General features: G+C 44.6%; 1 protein-coding gene across 4 annotated transcripts in view; it reads left to right on the forward strand.

Moving 5' to 3' along the window:
* PLEKHG1 (pleckstrin homology and RhoGEF domain containing G1) overlaps window positions 1-15,220 on the forward strand; it is a 218,103-nt gene that overhangs the window by 102,015 nt on the left and 100,868 nt on the right. Inside the window, exon 1 of one of the 4 annotated variants that reach the window (XM_047733186.1) lies at window positions 13,565-13,683. The exons of the other annotated variants lie outside the window; for them this stretch is intronic. The gene's annotated coding sequence lies outside the window, so the exon portion shown is untranslated. Of the gene's footprint in view, window positions 1-13,564; window positions 13,684-15,220 lie in introns of those variants that run through there. 4 annotated transcript variants of the gene reach the window in all.

A 15,220-nucleotide genomic window follows, 5' to 3' on the forward strand; every position in this document is an offset into this window, starting at 1 on the left:
TACTCACCTTTCTTCTTGTGATGACGTGAGATGATAAAATGCCTATGTGACGATATGAAGTGAGGGGAACGACATAGGCATCATGACCTAGTGCTAGACTTGACCTTCTGACGCAGGAGGGTCACCTGCTTTGAGCCTCCGTGGACCACGGGGAAACTGGAAGCACGGATAAGGGGGAACTGCTGAGTATCAAATCTCACGTCACTAATAAGTGTTCCCATCTATAGAGGATTTGAAAAACAAGTTAATTTTATTATAATTGTTATGCTTAATCTCTGGGGGGGGGAAATTTTAAGGTCTTTTTTTTTTAGGGACAGTCTTATTTATCTAGCTCATGCACTTACCATTTATCTTCTTCTCACAACAAGTGAAAAGGCAAATTTCCAAAGTAACATGGGATGATTTGATACTGCCCGCTGTGTTCATGGTCTTTACATCTCCTTTCTGTTTCTTCTTCTTGTTTTTGTGTCTTTCACAACCAAAATACCCCCTGCCCTTGAAAATGGATGAGGTTCGAATGTACTTCATGGTCTGGACTGATATCAGTGTCTTGGTTTTGTGTCTATACCATAGTCACACCAAGGTTACCATTGGGGGAAACTAGGTGAGGAGACAGGAGATCTCCTGGTCCAGTTTCTTGGCTTTTTGCAGCTTCTTATGGATTTATACTTATTTCAAAAGAAAAAAAGTTAATGGGAGTTTTCTTGAGCACCCTTACCTAGAATGTCTGGAGCCTAGCAGGTGTTCTGAAAAGATGCTTTCGTTCAATGACGGACGACCCAGTATTAAGTCCTGTGAGGTTTCGTGGGGGACAGATGGAGACACCCCATAAATGCATCTTGGGTGTCATGCTCTTTAAATCCCCTGCTCATGGGGGAGAGAGAGTTCTGATTATGGGGTCTGTCGACTTGTTCAGGTCACGCCATTTTCAGCCCATCTGCTTGCCCAAGCAAATGGGCGGACCCCTGGGCTCTCTTAAATAACAGGAGCGATGATCTTTGGAGCTGGCTGGCACTCTAGACACACTTCCTACATGCCAGGCTTGCTCATCCCTGATGCTCTTAAGGGAGCTGAGCGGCAGAGCACCCCATGACAGCACGAACACTAAGCAACATTCACCGTGGCAAGTTCGAAGAGTAATAGTGTCCCTACTTCCAAAATAGTTCACTCTATCAGGGACCCTAATGAAAGGCAAGGGATCCTCTTAGCTAAACAAATAAGCAAAAAATTTCCTTTTGAATTATAACATAAACTAAAGAAAACTTTGAAATGATCTCATCATCCTCTTCTTCCGAGGATAAATGCTGGCAGATAGTTCATGACCCCTGTCCTTTTGCTAAAACTGCTGTGTTTGGCCTTCAAAGAGCCACATTTTAGAGGATAAGTTTTGGTAAATAGCTCAAAGTAAGAATAATACTTACAGTGGGTGGTAAGCAGGTCTGTGTTGTTTCAGACTGGGTATGTGCAGAGGTAAGTGGAGAAGGTCATAGTGAAATACCAGCGTTAGAGAAAATCATGATGTCATGAGCCTGTCTGCGGTGAAGAAGCTTCCAGATGTCTCAGCTAAACTAGGAGGAGGAGAGCATTCCGTGCCTGGGTCCCGCAGGCTGCCCAGTCTCCCTCGGAATTCTCGTTGTTCCAGAGCTGCTGATATCCACTGTTTATGGGGAAGATGCAAAGTAAGGGGAGTAGAAGCTTCGTTCTGGCTCAGACAGGGAACAAAATAGGACGCTGGTTCTTAAACAGTATTCCCAAGACCAGCGACATCAACCACATGTGGGGACCTGTTTGAGACTCTCAGGCCCCACCCAGCCCCGCAGAATCAGACTCTGGGGGCAGGTCCCAGCAGTCTGTGTTTAGCAAGCCTCCCAGGGTGGTTCTGATGGCAGCCACCGCTGGGGAGCCACCGGCCAACTGACCTTGGGTGATGTTCTTTCCAGTCTCTGGAATTCCTTCTTCTATAAAATGAAAGATTTAAAGTAGCTATTTCTTTTTTTTTTTTTTTTAAGATTTTATTTATTTATTTGAGAGAGACAGCGAGAGAGGGACCACAAGCAGGGAGAGGGAGAAGGAGGCCTCCCGCCGAACAGGGAGCCCGACATGGGGCTTGATCCCAGCCCCCTGGGATCATGACCTGAGCTAAAGGCAGATGCTTAATGACTGAGCCACCCAGGTGCCCCTTAAAGTAACTATTTCTAAGGCCCTTCTCTGAACATCCAAGGCACACACCCCAAGCTCTCATAATCTGTAAATCGGTGACATAAATGTACACATCTGGCAGAACTGCATACCGAGTAAGAGGACAGACTTGGAAATCTGACAGCCTGGCTTCACCTTCCGGTACCCTCACTTGGTAGCGTTGTACATGTAAGCAACCTACTGAAAGTTCCTGTTCATTGAATTCTTTGTCCATAAAATTAAGATAATAGCACCTTTGTCCTAACGGGGTTGTGAGGAACTGACCCAAAGCATGTAGAACCGCACATTGCACAGGGGAACTTACTCACACGTTGGGTACTAGCAGACCCATCCCTCTCCCTCTAGAAAATTTCGGGACTCCGAGGATGGGAATCATAGCTTGCAGAGCTTTATTCCCTATATATGAGCTATACATTAAACACTTGCTAAAGAAATAAGATAATAAACCCATCAAAAATGTTTATTCCTAGGAAGTTTCCCCGTTAGGGCTGAGCTAAGGGTGGCACAGAAACTGAATTTTTAAAGAAGCAGAACTTCTTCAGGAAGACATTGGTGGTGGTTACAGGAGCACATAACAACTGTGACGGCATCCACGTTCTGACTAAAGAAAACAAATACAATGAGTTTAGCTTACCTGTGTTTTGTCTTTTTACGCCATTTGACAGTTGTCTATCCATAAGGGGAAGAAGCTAATAGGAGTGGATGCCTGTTGGTGCCGTGTACCCTGGTGGATTTAAGTGTCCTATCACCGAAATCAAACCATAACCCTGTGAAATAAGATGGCCCCTGATTTTATTTTTTAAGATTTTATTTACTTGACAGAGAGAGAATACGAGTCGGGGGGCGGTGGGTGCGGCAGAGGGAGAGGGAGAAGCAGAGTGCCTACTGAGCAGGGACTCGATTTCAGGACTCTGAGATCATGACCTGAGCCCAAGCCAGACGCTTAACCAACTGAGCCACCCAGGTGCCCCTAGATGGCCCCTGACTTTAAAGGGACCAGGGTTGATTAAAATCCAGGTCCGTGATCCTACAGTAGGTTATAGGTGCAAGATTTGAAACCAGCTGTATTTCACTCCATATTTCACCCTTTAGCATCCCTAGTGTAGCCATTATATTTCTAAAATATAAACTAAACGTTCAACACATGAGACCCAGGCATCTTTTGCTACTTCACCAACAAACCTGAAGCACACTCCAGTGTGTGGAGAACCTGCTGAAAGCCATTGGAACTTGTGACCGTCAACCGCGCTTCTGTCATTTGTGCCTACAAAAATCACAGGACCGCACCTAGTTTGGCTCTTCGTCATTCTCCCTCTGTCTGTGTGGCCTTCAGATGAGAAAATGACTGGTGTTCTCGGAGAGATATCGCGCTGCCTGGTGGGAAAGCCACACGTAGGCTTTCAGGCTTACAGGGGAGAAAATCACACTAAGTCTCTCCTTATGGACTCCATTCCCATGATGTTAAGACCAAAGCAAGTTAGGGTGCACAGATTATCTACTAATGCCTGTTAGAGTTTTTTCTTTCCTTTTCTTTTCTTTCTCTTTTTTTTCTTGAGGGAGAACACACGCATGGGGGTGGCAAGAGCTGAGAGCAAGCCCCCCAAGCAGGCTCCACGTTCAGCACAGAGCCCAACGCGGGGCTTTATCCCACGACCCTGAGATCATGACCCGAGCTGAAATCAAGAGTCAGGTGCTCAACTGATTGAACCACCCAGGTGCCCCAACAGGGCATTTAGACTGTGACTCAGTACCTAAAGTATAATTTTATTCTGTCCATTAGAAAAGCACTATTCCACTTAAATTGTACTCCTTATGGCGTTTTTTCAAAATCTAGAAAATTTTCTGCTTTTTAGTTAAATGTTGCCTGAATTTGGAGGTACGGTAACATTCTTACAGTACAGCCATGACCTCTGTCTTGGCAATAAATAAAAATCACTTGAAGAAAAAAAATCTTAGTGCCCTGGGCTCACCTTCCAGAGACTAGGCTGTTTATAAAATAGTGTTTGATCATTGTTTAATGTCATGATTTTTGAAGATTTGCAGGATTTTGTGTAGCAGTTTCACATAGTCAGATGTACTTGCTGCCTTTCAATTTGCTTATGTATTATTATTGCTAACATGACAACTCAATTTCAAGTCTTTTCAGTTTGACTGACTCAGTAGAATCTTCACTCGTGATTTTTCATGAGTGAATTTTATGAGAGTAAACAATAACCAGTATTTGTTTTCTCTAGGCCCCTGAGTTTCAGAGTCAAAAGTATCCTCGGTATTTGTTGGTTTGACTCCATTTTTACCTTTTAGGATGTCGAAATGCATCTTAGTTGATTGTTTGAGGAAAGGGAAGAGACCGCCAGGGTCCCAAGCCTTAACGCCTAGTATCCAACCAGCCACCTCCAGTCTGATGCCTGCAGGCCGGTGTGACCACTGCACAAAGTTACTCTTAACTTTGCTTCCCACCAAATCCTTATGTGGTCTCCTACAGTGGAATTGGACTGATCTCACGTGGGTCTCAGGGGCCCCTCTTGTGCTTCTAGAACTAACTCAAGTATGAAATGGATGTGGGTTTTCCCACAAAGTACTTCACCTCTGACTCCAGTCTGATTTCTGATGAGTTCTATTCATAATATTCTGTCCCCCTTGTGGGAGCCTAATTTTAAGTACTTGAGATGTCTATTTTATCATTGACCCCGTAAGCTTTTCCTCTTTGGGATGGTGGAATAGAGGAGGCTGAGGGAGGGGCTTGGGGCCTGGTGGCAGCCATGAGCTCCCTCCCTACCCCCCACCAAAACAGTGATTCTCAGCCTTTACAATGACAACTCGCACCCAGGGAGTTAGTGACCAATGCCCATTCCAGTTCCCATCCCTAAAGATTCCCCTTTAGCATCAGGGGCCCAGCACTCCGGTTGCTTGTGGAAAATCCAAGCTGATGGTGATCGTATTAGTCTGCTCAGGCTGCAGACAGGATATCCCAAACTGGATACCCCAGACTGGGTGCCTTAAATAATAGGCATTTATTTTCTCCCAGTTCAGCTGGCTAGAAGTCCAAGGTCAGGGTGTCAGTAGGGTGGTTTCTGGTGAGGCTTATAGAGGGCTGCCTTCTCTCTGTCCTCACATGGACTTTGCTTTGGGTGAGAATGAAGAGAGAAAAAGATCTCTGGTGTCTTTTCTCCATCTTAAAAAGACTCCAGTCCTGGGTGGCTCAGATGGTTGAGCATCTGTCTTTGGCTCAGATCATGATCTTAGGGTCATGGGATCGAGCCTGCATGGGGCTCCCTGCTCAGTGGGGAGTCTGCTTCTCCCTCCCCCTCCACCCCTCTCCTTGCTCCTGTGTACTCTCTATCAAATAATTTTTTTTTAAATCTTTTTAAAAAAGAATAAAAGACTCCAATTCCTATCAGATCAGGGCCCTACCTTATGACCTCAATTAACCTTAATTACCTCCTCCAAGGCCCTATCTCCAATTACAGTCACATTGGGCTTCTCATGAATTTGGGGGTGGGGTGCACACAATTCAGTCCTTATCAGTGCCTTAGAAGGGGCAGTGCCACTCCTGAAAAAATGCTGGGTTAGGGTTTGTGCTCACAGTCACCGACTCCATCTGTCAAGTATTTGGTTTACAACACCATTATGGTAACTGATGTATTAAAATATCGAAACAGACTAAAATATCTAAATGTCTACAAAAGAATGAAATGCAAAGTATATCTGAAAGGTAGGCCATTAGAGCAGTCATTTTCATGAATTATATACGGGTTAGCTCATCTTCAGAAGAACATTTTTTTTTTTTTAAATAAAACCATGGAATGGAATTTATTGACGCAGAAGAGAGAGAGAATCCCGTGCTCCCTAACACTTTCTCATCACAGAGTTTCCAGAGAAGCATCCCAGGAAAAAAGACACAAGTAGCAACCTGTCCTCACTTGGCCTGGATTGGGGTTTTTCAGGCTTTGCTTGCCTCTGGCCCTCACCGTGTGTGTCTAGGCCCACCTGAGCCTGAACCCCGGGGTTGGGGGGGGGCGCTAAGCAAGAAGATGTGCTGAAAATGCGTGGCCTGATAAACACATTTCAGAATTGTGCAGAGAAACGTCGCAGGTTAAGTAGTCTGAAGTCTGTCACACTTGCTTGATCCGTCTCTTGTCTGGAGCAGTTTTTTCCCTCAGGGCAGCTTTTAGCTTTCTGCTTTTCAGCCACATCAGGATTAGGGGAAAGGAGCTGGTTTTGTTTTCCTATCCCCCCTCACCGGTCCCCTCCTCCTGGTACTCCTGAGGGAAGATATCACATATCAGAGACATTTCTTCTTCAGAAAGACTCGGGGTATGCACGCCAATCCTCTCTGAGACCTCTGTGTATTAAAGTTTCTATCTCCAGGGTTCAGAAAGAAATAAACACTGGGATGGGGTGCGGGATGGGGTTTCTTCCCCTTTCTAGGAAAAATGCTGATGATTAATGCCTCTGGGTGTCTTCCTGAATGCTCGGTGTCAGAATGCACAAATGCTATTCCAAGTGAGGGGGACTGTTTATTCCTTGGTTCTTCTTGTCCGTAAACCCAATCGTACAGCCTTCGTTTATTTTGATGGGGCCCGGATCTCCACTTCTAAGCCTTAACTTCTCCCCTCTTATTTTTTTTTAAAGTTACAACCAAACTAACGTTTTATGAGATGAGGCTATGATATGTTAATCTGGACATTTCTAGCTGATCTTGGCTTGTTCAGAAGAGTATCAACCAACAAATCTCTACTTCCAACCTTGGGGGTCTGAGGAGGGCTAGGACCCCCACGTGTTGCCAGATAATTCAGCGTGCCATTCTTCTGGGACTGTGGCTTTTGTCTTACTGTTCCAGGGTTTTTAAATGTCAAAAACTCCCATACCAGTTACTTGGGTGTTTGGTTTGGTAGAATTACCCATTGAATTGTTTCTTCTGTTGTGATTCCTTCATAAAGACCCTGAACAAATTCTAAGATTTATTGATCTGTTGTGGGCTTGTGAAAGACCTAGAAGGATAAAGATTTTGGTTACTAGGAAGCATGGAAAAACAGAAACAAGAGCTGAGAAGGTTAAGTGGTAAAGACCTGCTGTGAACATATTCCCTACCCTCCACTGGAAGAGTTTTCTTTCACTCCCTTCCCTAAACATTTCCATGGCACTTTTTGGTCTTATAGTGCACCTTTCTCTCATACCATCCCGCACCCCCCTCCCCAAGCTTTTCTAGAACACACTAGTGATAGTTTAGATTCTCTATGTTTCATTTTTCTATGACTCACAAACTGTAGAGAAATACATTGTTCTCTCCAGATTATTTCAAGTCATGGGGTCATTCTAGGACTACTCACCTAGTGTACAGTGTAACATCCAAACATGTCCAGAGTCAAATGGCTCCCAGCTCCAGGGCCAGGCAGGTCATGGAAAGGAGTGAAGGGATGGGTGTAATACTGAAGGGGGTGGTGGGGACTGGGGCAAACAGGGAGAGCACACCCTAGAGTAAATGAAGCAAGCTGGGCTCCCCTGTTGTTGCTAAGAAGAAAGGTCCAGCCAGTGGTAACTAATGGTTATTGTCCCTTTATCTGATACTGTTCCTCACCAAACAAAAAAGAAAAAAAAAAAAAAAGTCTGGATTTTAGTAGGAAATATCCTGATGTTCAAAATTTGATTCATCAGTTCAAAGAAATTTAAAGAAAGTTTTCAGGTCACACTCTGCCTGCTCAGGCTCAGATCCTAACTTCTGGGGGTGTCTTCAGCTCACACCAGACCTCACCAGCCCTAGGGGTATGAGTTCAGTCACATTAAAAGACTAAACTTTGCCAATTCAATGTCTCTTCCCACTGGCACAGGGACAAGACCTCACTCCCATTCCTTCTACTCCCAGGCTGTGCCTCTCTGTCTCCCTTTGTCCAGGATGCCTACCCTCCCCCAGAACTCCTGCCCTGAGATAGTTGAAGTCCCCAAGCTCCCCATGGGGGGGTCCACCTGGTTCACCTACCCCCCATTCCCAGGCTGCTGGTGCTCACCTCTCTCTCTTTATGGGGAAAGGGCTCCCTTCCTCTTCTGTTTTCTTCCCTTCAGTAGAACCCCATAGCTAAGTTACCTGAGATGTTACAGCTGACCTCTCCCTCCCTCCCACTCTTTCTTTCTCTCTCTTTTCTCTCCCCCTTTGTCCTCCTCTCTCCACCCAATTTCCATGGAGGCTCAACCAGGACACCCATTACAGTGAATTTGTTCTAATCACCATAATTACACGTGTATAAACTATATGAGCTCCTAGGATAATTTAGAACTAGCCATAACTTTTCATTATCTGTGTCTTATAAGAGCGTAATTTTTGCAGTGGTACAGTTATATTGACTTTTATGTTACCACTATTCCGGGGGTATATTTGGGCTGGTACTTGGTTGGGATGCAACCCCAAATTATACCCCTCGATGGTGAAATGAGCTCTTTCATAAGCTACATCCCAACCTGGTTTCCAGAATGCAGTTTTGCATAAAGTAGAGATGATGTCAGTGAATAAGTAGAAATCATGAGCTTGAGGCTAGACGTTGATCTGCTGTCAGATGATGCCGTTAAAATTTTTTGTGGGGAATTTTCTGTTGATAATAGTTGAGTTAAGGTGTCCACACAGTTCTGCCACATACGGGATTCTAGGTAATTTAAGGTAGTTTCCTTATACAAATGCCATCTGCTTCTGGTTTTTGCTCAACTCATGGTTATCTGACTATAACAGTGGGACCATATTTAAGATCCTCAAGTTATATAACTCTTACATAACTATATAGGAGCCTCAAGAGAGACTGTCAAAGGGGCCAAGAAGGGGGTCATCATGTCAACATATCCCCCCAAACCATGGAACCTTAGGCTTTTAGATTTTTAAAAAGTGTTCTTAAATGTCATCGACTCCTGAGTTCTCATTTTACTAATCCAGAAGGAATCCAGAACGTAGAGAGGTTAGTGACTTGCCTGAGATGACACAATTGTCCATAGAGCTAAGATTCCACACATGTCAGCTCTGGGTATTGTGTCCTTTCCATACGTCGCTTCATGAACAGTAAATGGTGGTTGGGATTGAACAAAGTAAGTTCTGTTGAGGGAATGGCATTTATCATTACGTCACTAGGATGATAATCAGCGATCACTGTAAAAATCTGGTTCCCTGTACTCTCAGAGCAGCTTCATCCATTGGGGTCTGCCATTTTGTTATGTCCTAATTTACACAGACTTCTAAACAGATGTCCTGTCTGGAGTCATACGGGCACTGGGAAGTTGTCCCTGGCTTTGGATCTCCTAGGGAAGGTGACCACGTGGCCCTGGGAAGTTCTCAAAGCTCAAATGCACACAGTCAATCCTAAAGTCCCCTGGAAGTAGTAAGACAAATTGAGTGGGGTGACCCCCCTCCTCCAGTCTGTCCTTTTGTGACCCTTCCCATTTTAGGACTCCTCTGATGTTTGTCTTAATCTGATTAAAATTTGGTGAAAATGCTGGGCAGGGAAATTTACATGGTGATGCGCTGTAACCATCTCTTATAAGAGGCCCCATTCCAGTGACTGCCCAAGAAGAGAGTCATGGTTCCTGCCTAAGCAGCTCTGCCCAGTGTCTGGAGGGGGCAGAAGAAAAATGAAGAAGAGAGAGGCTGACACATTAGGATTGGAGGATGGGGTCACCCCAGAGTAGAGAAGGAAACAAGAAGATACTTTAATAAGGAGGCATTGTTACACTTAAAATAGTTATCTAACGCAGCAATATATTTGCAAATAAGATTGTCCTGGGAAAATTCTAGGCTCAGTGGTGACTATGGGGGAAATGCAAGATATACCAGCAATCTGCATTCACAAGACATAAAACCACCTGGACGGTCTCTGCTCTCTGCTGGGCTTCCCCAAGTTATCTTCTTCTCAGCCTTCAGATATCAGTTCACACATCCCTCCTGCAAGGAAACTCTCCCTGAGCACCCCAAACCAGGCCTGGTCCCCCCTTTATACGTTTCCATAGCACCCCATGCCTTCCTCACATTTTATACATCCCGCATAGGATTTAGCACTTCTTCATGTGATGGTCTTGTGTCTCTTCCTGGCCACAGCATGCCATTTGGGGACAAGGTGACTTAAGAAGAGCAGGGAGACCATTTACTTTCCAGAGGAATGGTGTCTTTTCAACATTTTTTCCAGTAGTAATTTGGTATAAAGGTGAAAATTCTGAAAAGACTTTGGTGGAAGCCCCAGGAAACGAAGATCTTGAGACACGTCAAGAAGGTGGTCACAGGATGGGGCCATTTTTAAGCAAACTCCCCACAGCACAAGGGGCAAACTCCCACTTTCCACACCACTGAGCCGTACACCCCAGGAATCTTCTACAGTCGTTACTCAATAACTATCGGGATGAAGAGGCAAATATGTATGGGCAACCTGATAGCATCTCAAATACTTAATGAAATTCAAAATGAAGGTGAGATGCAATTTGTCTTATGTTTTCCTGAACTGGTCCTTGAGGATCTTCCGATAAATGTGAGAAAATACTCTAAGATGCGGGCTGCCCGATGTGTGATGGACCATCTGAGCAGGGATCAAATGGCAGGACCCAAGCAGAGACTCGGCGTATCTGGTGAGCTACCATGAAGTAGTAATTTGAACACCAAGTAAGGGATTAGATTAGAAAAACCCAAAGTAGCTTTCCAGTCCTAATAACCTGTTGTCCTCAGATTAAAATCCATATATCCCCACTCAAAAATAAATTCCATAAAGACAGGAATGAGTAGCTGTTCACTGGTATATCTTTTGTGCTTGAGAGTACCTGGCACATAGTAGCTACTCAATAAAGATAGTTGTGGGAATTAATTATATCAGTAGATATCAAATTCAAAAATATTTTTCTGGCATAGAAGAGGTTCTAATTAAGTATCTATTTCATTGACGAGAGTCAAGCAGGCCCTAAACAAAACAAAACAAGCTAAAATTCGGCAGTATGCCTCCCAGTAAAAAGCTGTGGTCTACATTCTGTCTAAGCATGTGAAGTCAAACTATCAGCTTTTCAGACCGGGGATTTTGGAGTGAATATGAAATTGTCTCAGCCAGGGATCTGACAAGAGACGGAACTATTTCAGTGGGCTCAAGGGGGGAATTTAATGAAGGGGTTACTTCTTGAAAGGCGGTATGGCAAAGGGAGCCAGCAAGGAGTGTGACGCACCCAGGGACTGAAGCAAAGGCAGGCAGCCTTAACCAGTGCTCTGGGGGACAACCCATAGGGACTCCCAAGAGACAAGGGGACCCAATGAGAACTGGAACCATGGAGATGGGGCTGTCTCTGATCAGCCAGTGCTGAACACCAGGCTTCTTGTTAGCCTGCGAGTGGGTAGAAATTCCCCCTTTGCCATCTCCTCCTACCTCATAACACTGAGGCTTCCCAACAGCCAAACCCAGCAGAAAGCTGGACAAGCAGACCTGGGCGGAGTGGAACAGAAAGGGATGGAGGGGTGGGGGGTGGCTGTCAGCATCACGGGAGTAACTATCACATAAATTAAATTCGTCCTTTTTTTTTTTAAATTTTATTTATGTATTTGAGAGAGAGAGAGAGTCCACTAGTTGGGGGAAGGGGCAGAGGGAGAGGGAGAAGCAGACTCCCCACTGAGCAGTCGGGACCCCATCCCAGGACCATGACCTGAGCCAAAGGCAGACACTCAACAGACTGAGTCACCCAGGCACCCCTGGTTCTACTTTGATGACACAAAGAATACATATTCATTAAAGCAAATGTAGAGACAAGATCGCAGTGGGTCACGAGGGGGTCTTCTCCCTCATCCCACCTCTCAACTGCTAGGATATTTTGGCTATTTCTCCTTTTTCTTTCATGTACTTGTATAGGATTCGAAATTTTCTACTCAGAATCAACCAAAGTAAATTGGGTTACACTTGTTTCTCAGCCTAATTAAGACTAAACCTCTAGCCTGACAGAGAGCTCTGTTGCCCTCCCTTTGTTCTCTTAACATAAACAAGTTACTTCATGTATCTCTGTGGGAACTGGGAAGTAGGCAAGTGTTCAGACTCACAAAAACTTCCAGCAAATTTGGCTCTCGGCTTGGTTACCTTGTAATTAAATATGGGATGAAAGAGGAGTCCAATGGAGCTCACTCGCCAAGACGGAAAGGGGAATGGAAGCCTTGCGTAGCTTGATTTTACTGTCCCCATAAAGTTACCATCCACTTTTAATACCACTTGAAGGCCAGCTGGGATAGGAGGAAAGACAGTTTAGAAAAATAGAGCAGATACATAAATATATATTTCTATGACATCTGATTCATAACACTCGTCCCACCTGTCACTCTCTGACGCTTGTCCAGTCCCACTAAGCAGGAATGTCCAGAAGGCACAGCCAGTGTCCACTTATTCATTCACTGAGCCTAGCGCAGAACCTGGTGTTGCGTGGGTTCCCCAATTAGTGAGGGGGAGTGGCCGGTGCTGTTAAAGTAGAGAAGAGATGTAAAGGGAGAAGAAGGGTCAGCAGGTTGTTGCTGGGTGTGTGCCAAAGCTCTAAAAGGCAAAGATCGGTACACACAGTAACAGAGGGGTGTTTACAATCATTTTAATAGTATATACGTGTCACCCGGCAGCCCCCTTTGCCTTCTGACTGCCCCATGCAGCTGGGCCGTGTCTCCCCCACAAGCCCAGTACTCACCTCCGCTGTTCTTGTTAATCATCTCTGTGAACCCGCCATTGCATCACTGAGTCTACAGGCTAGGGGTGCCACTGGTGATGTCTACCTGGCCGAGTCCTTCCCTCTCACTACATCGCCTTGGAGCCTCGGGGGAAAGCTGGCCAAGAACGTTTGTCTCTGCCCTCTGCCAACAGGTGAAATGGTTTTGCAAGTTCACGTAAAGGTTATAAACCTCCATGGTTGTTACTCTGAAACGAGAATCAATCCTTGTTCTAATTATTATTGTGGGACTAGTGCTGCGGAATATCAATAAAGTGTCCAAGCCCTTTCTACAAGTTGAAGTGCATTTTTTTTAAAGCGTGTTTTCAGAAGGATAGAGCATGTTGAATGCCTTTCGTTTTGAATGGATTAGATGTGTGTTATCTCCTGGAGAAAAATGTGTCTGGAAACATACTGCATTCTTAGAGGGATAATTAGTTCATTGTGCTCAGCACAGCGAGTCCTCCCATGGTGTCCTTAAAGATGGGACTGATCTAGGACTGAAAGCAAGAGACGATTTGTAACATATTGCTTGCTCGATATCTAAAAATTGTTCAGAAATAACTAAGACTTGATTTCATCGTCTCTGGACAATAAAGACCACAATATCCTTATAAAAGAACAGAGTGAAAAACAGAGCTAGTGACTGTCACAGAGTCAGAGGAATGAGCCCATGCAGGAACTCCTGACAGAGCAGAATTTTAAAGCCTGGAGTATGTGCCCTTCCTTCCAGGCGATTTCCGCTGGCTTTCACGGCCGACTGACATATGATGGAGAAGTTAAAGTTAAATGCTTTAACCTGATTGCGAGGTAAGGGTTGACTGTCAGAAAGTGATGTGAATAATGGGCTTTGTGTGTTTGTTTCCTAAAATTCTTATGACCATGACTCGATACTAACGTTTAAGTGCAGTGGGGGGTGACGAATTATGTTTTCAGTTGGATGGTTTGAGTCCTGGAAACCATTTATTATTTATAGTTTGATTCCTATGATTAGATTCAATACTTCAGGGCTAACGAAAAGAAAATACTGTAATTTCTCCTATATGCGAGTGCTTTTGTCTGCCTTAGAACTGAGTCTTTTGTCGAGAGCAAACACTTTTTAAATCTGCAAAGACAAATTCACTTACTATTAAAATTATTTCTCTTTGAGAAGAGTCTTTGAGAAAGAAAAAAAAAGATTAGCTTTTTGTTTGTTTAACAAAGTATATAGCTTGGTTTGTGTAACAAAGCAAGGATTTATGGTTAGTGACATTTTCTGGGTTTAGAGTAGGCTCTCTGGGAGAGTGTATATAGATTTTTAATAAACATCCGTGATGCAGACGGGTGTTAGTCCATTACAACTCACTTTCAGGAGGAAGGTCAGTGTGTCCTCTAAGGGACATCAGTGGGGCTGTGTAGTACCTCTTGGCAGGTGACTGACTTTACTGTTTGTCATATTTATTCTGTCGCATGCACTTAGGAAAAGGTAATCTTGTGCAGTGTTCTTTCAAAGAAAAGAGTTCTAAAAGACTAAAAATACTAAGAATGTTTTGCCAATGACCTGTGCTTCAGAAGACGGTTGCTTTTACCATCTGTTTGGGGAAATGTGTTACAATAGCAGTATCTCAGATCGGAAGATAACCAGGCCCCCCGCTCCAGGATTTCAGTGGTTAGGTTCTGTGTATAAAATATTAATTGTGTTTTGAAACAAAGCCCCTTGGAACTTCTAGCAACTTTGTATCTGAAAATGCGAGATTATTTTCTAAACCTGCTTTATCCGGTATTGATTATATAAAGCAAAATCTTTCCCTGGATTTAAAAAGACAAAAAAGCAAAAACAGTGTGTGCGCCTTTGTCTTTCGTCCTTTCTCCAGGACATTCTGTCACCCTTTGTCGCCCAGCGTCTTGGAGCTGTTGTAATTAGGTCAGACCTTGTTATGCCCCTAGAACTGTGTGCTCTCTCTGCTTCCCCATCAGCCTCTCCAGTCCTCCTTCCGACAATCCCATTCTGGCTCCTTCTAAAAGGCCCATACAGTTCCTTGGAAGGATGCGGTGGCCCTGGCTAACTCTCACTACTGTGGCAATGACTCCCTAACCCTTCCCAGGTGAGATGAGAGTGTTAACTGACAACTTATATCTTAAACCAAAAGGAGCTGGTTTCTCAGAGTGGATGTGCAGGTCCTGTGGCAGATTTCTGGGAAAGGATGTTTTTAAATAGCGGGGCTTTCTGGTCCTTTTCCAATTAGGCCACAAGGGCGGACTGCACTGGGCTGGCTGGCTGGCCGGTCGCTGCCCGCCGGCCGTAGACGTGGCTTCTGTGGGTGTTGTTCTTTTACTCCTGGGCCCCCACCCCTGGCGGGGGTACTGG

Source organism: Lutra lutra, chromosome 6, assembly GCF_902655055.1.
Source record: "Lutra lutra chromosome 6, mLutLut1.2, whole genome shotgun sequence".
Lineage (NCBI taxonomy): Eukaryota > Metazoa > Chordata > Mammalia > Carnivora > Mustelidae > Lutra > Lutra lutra.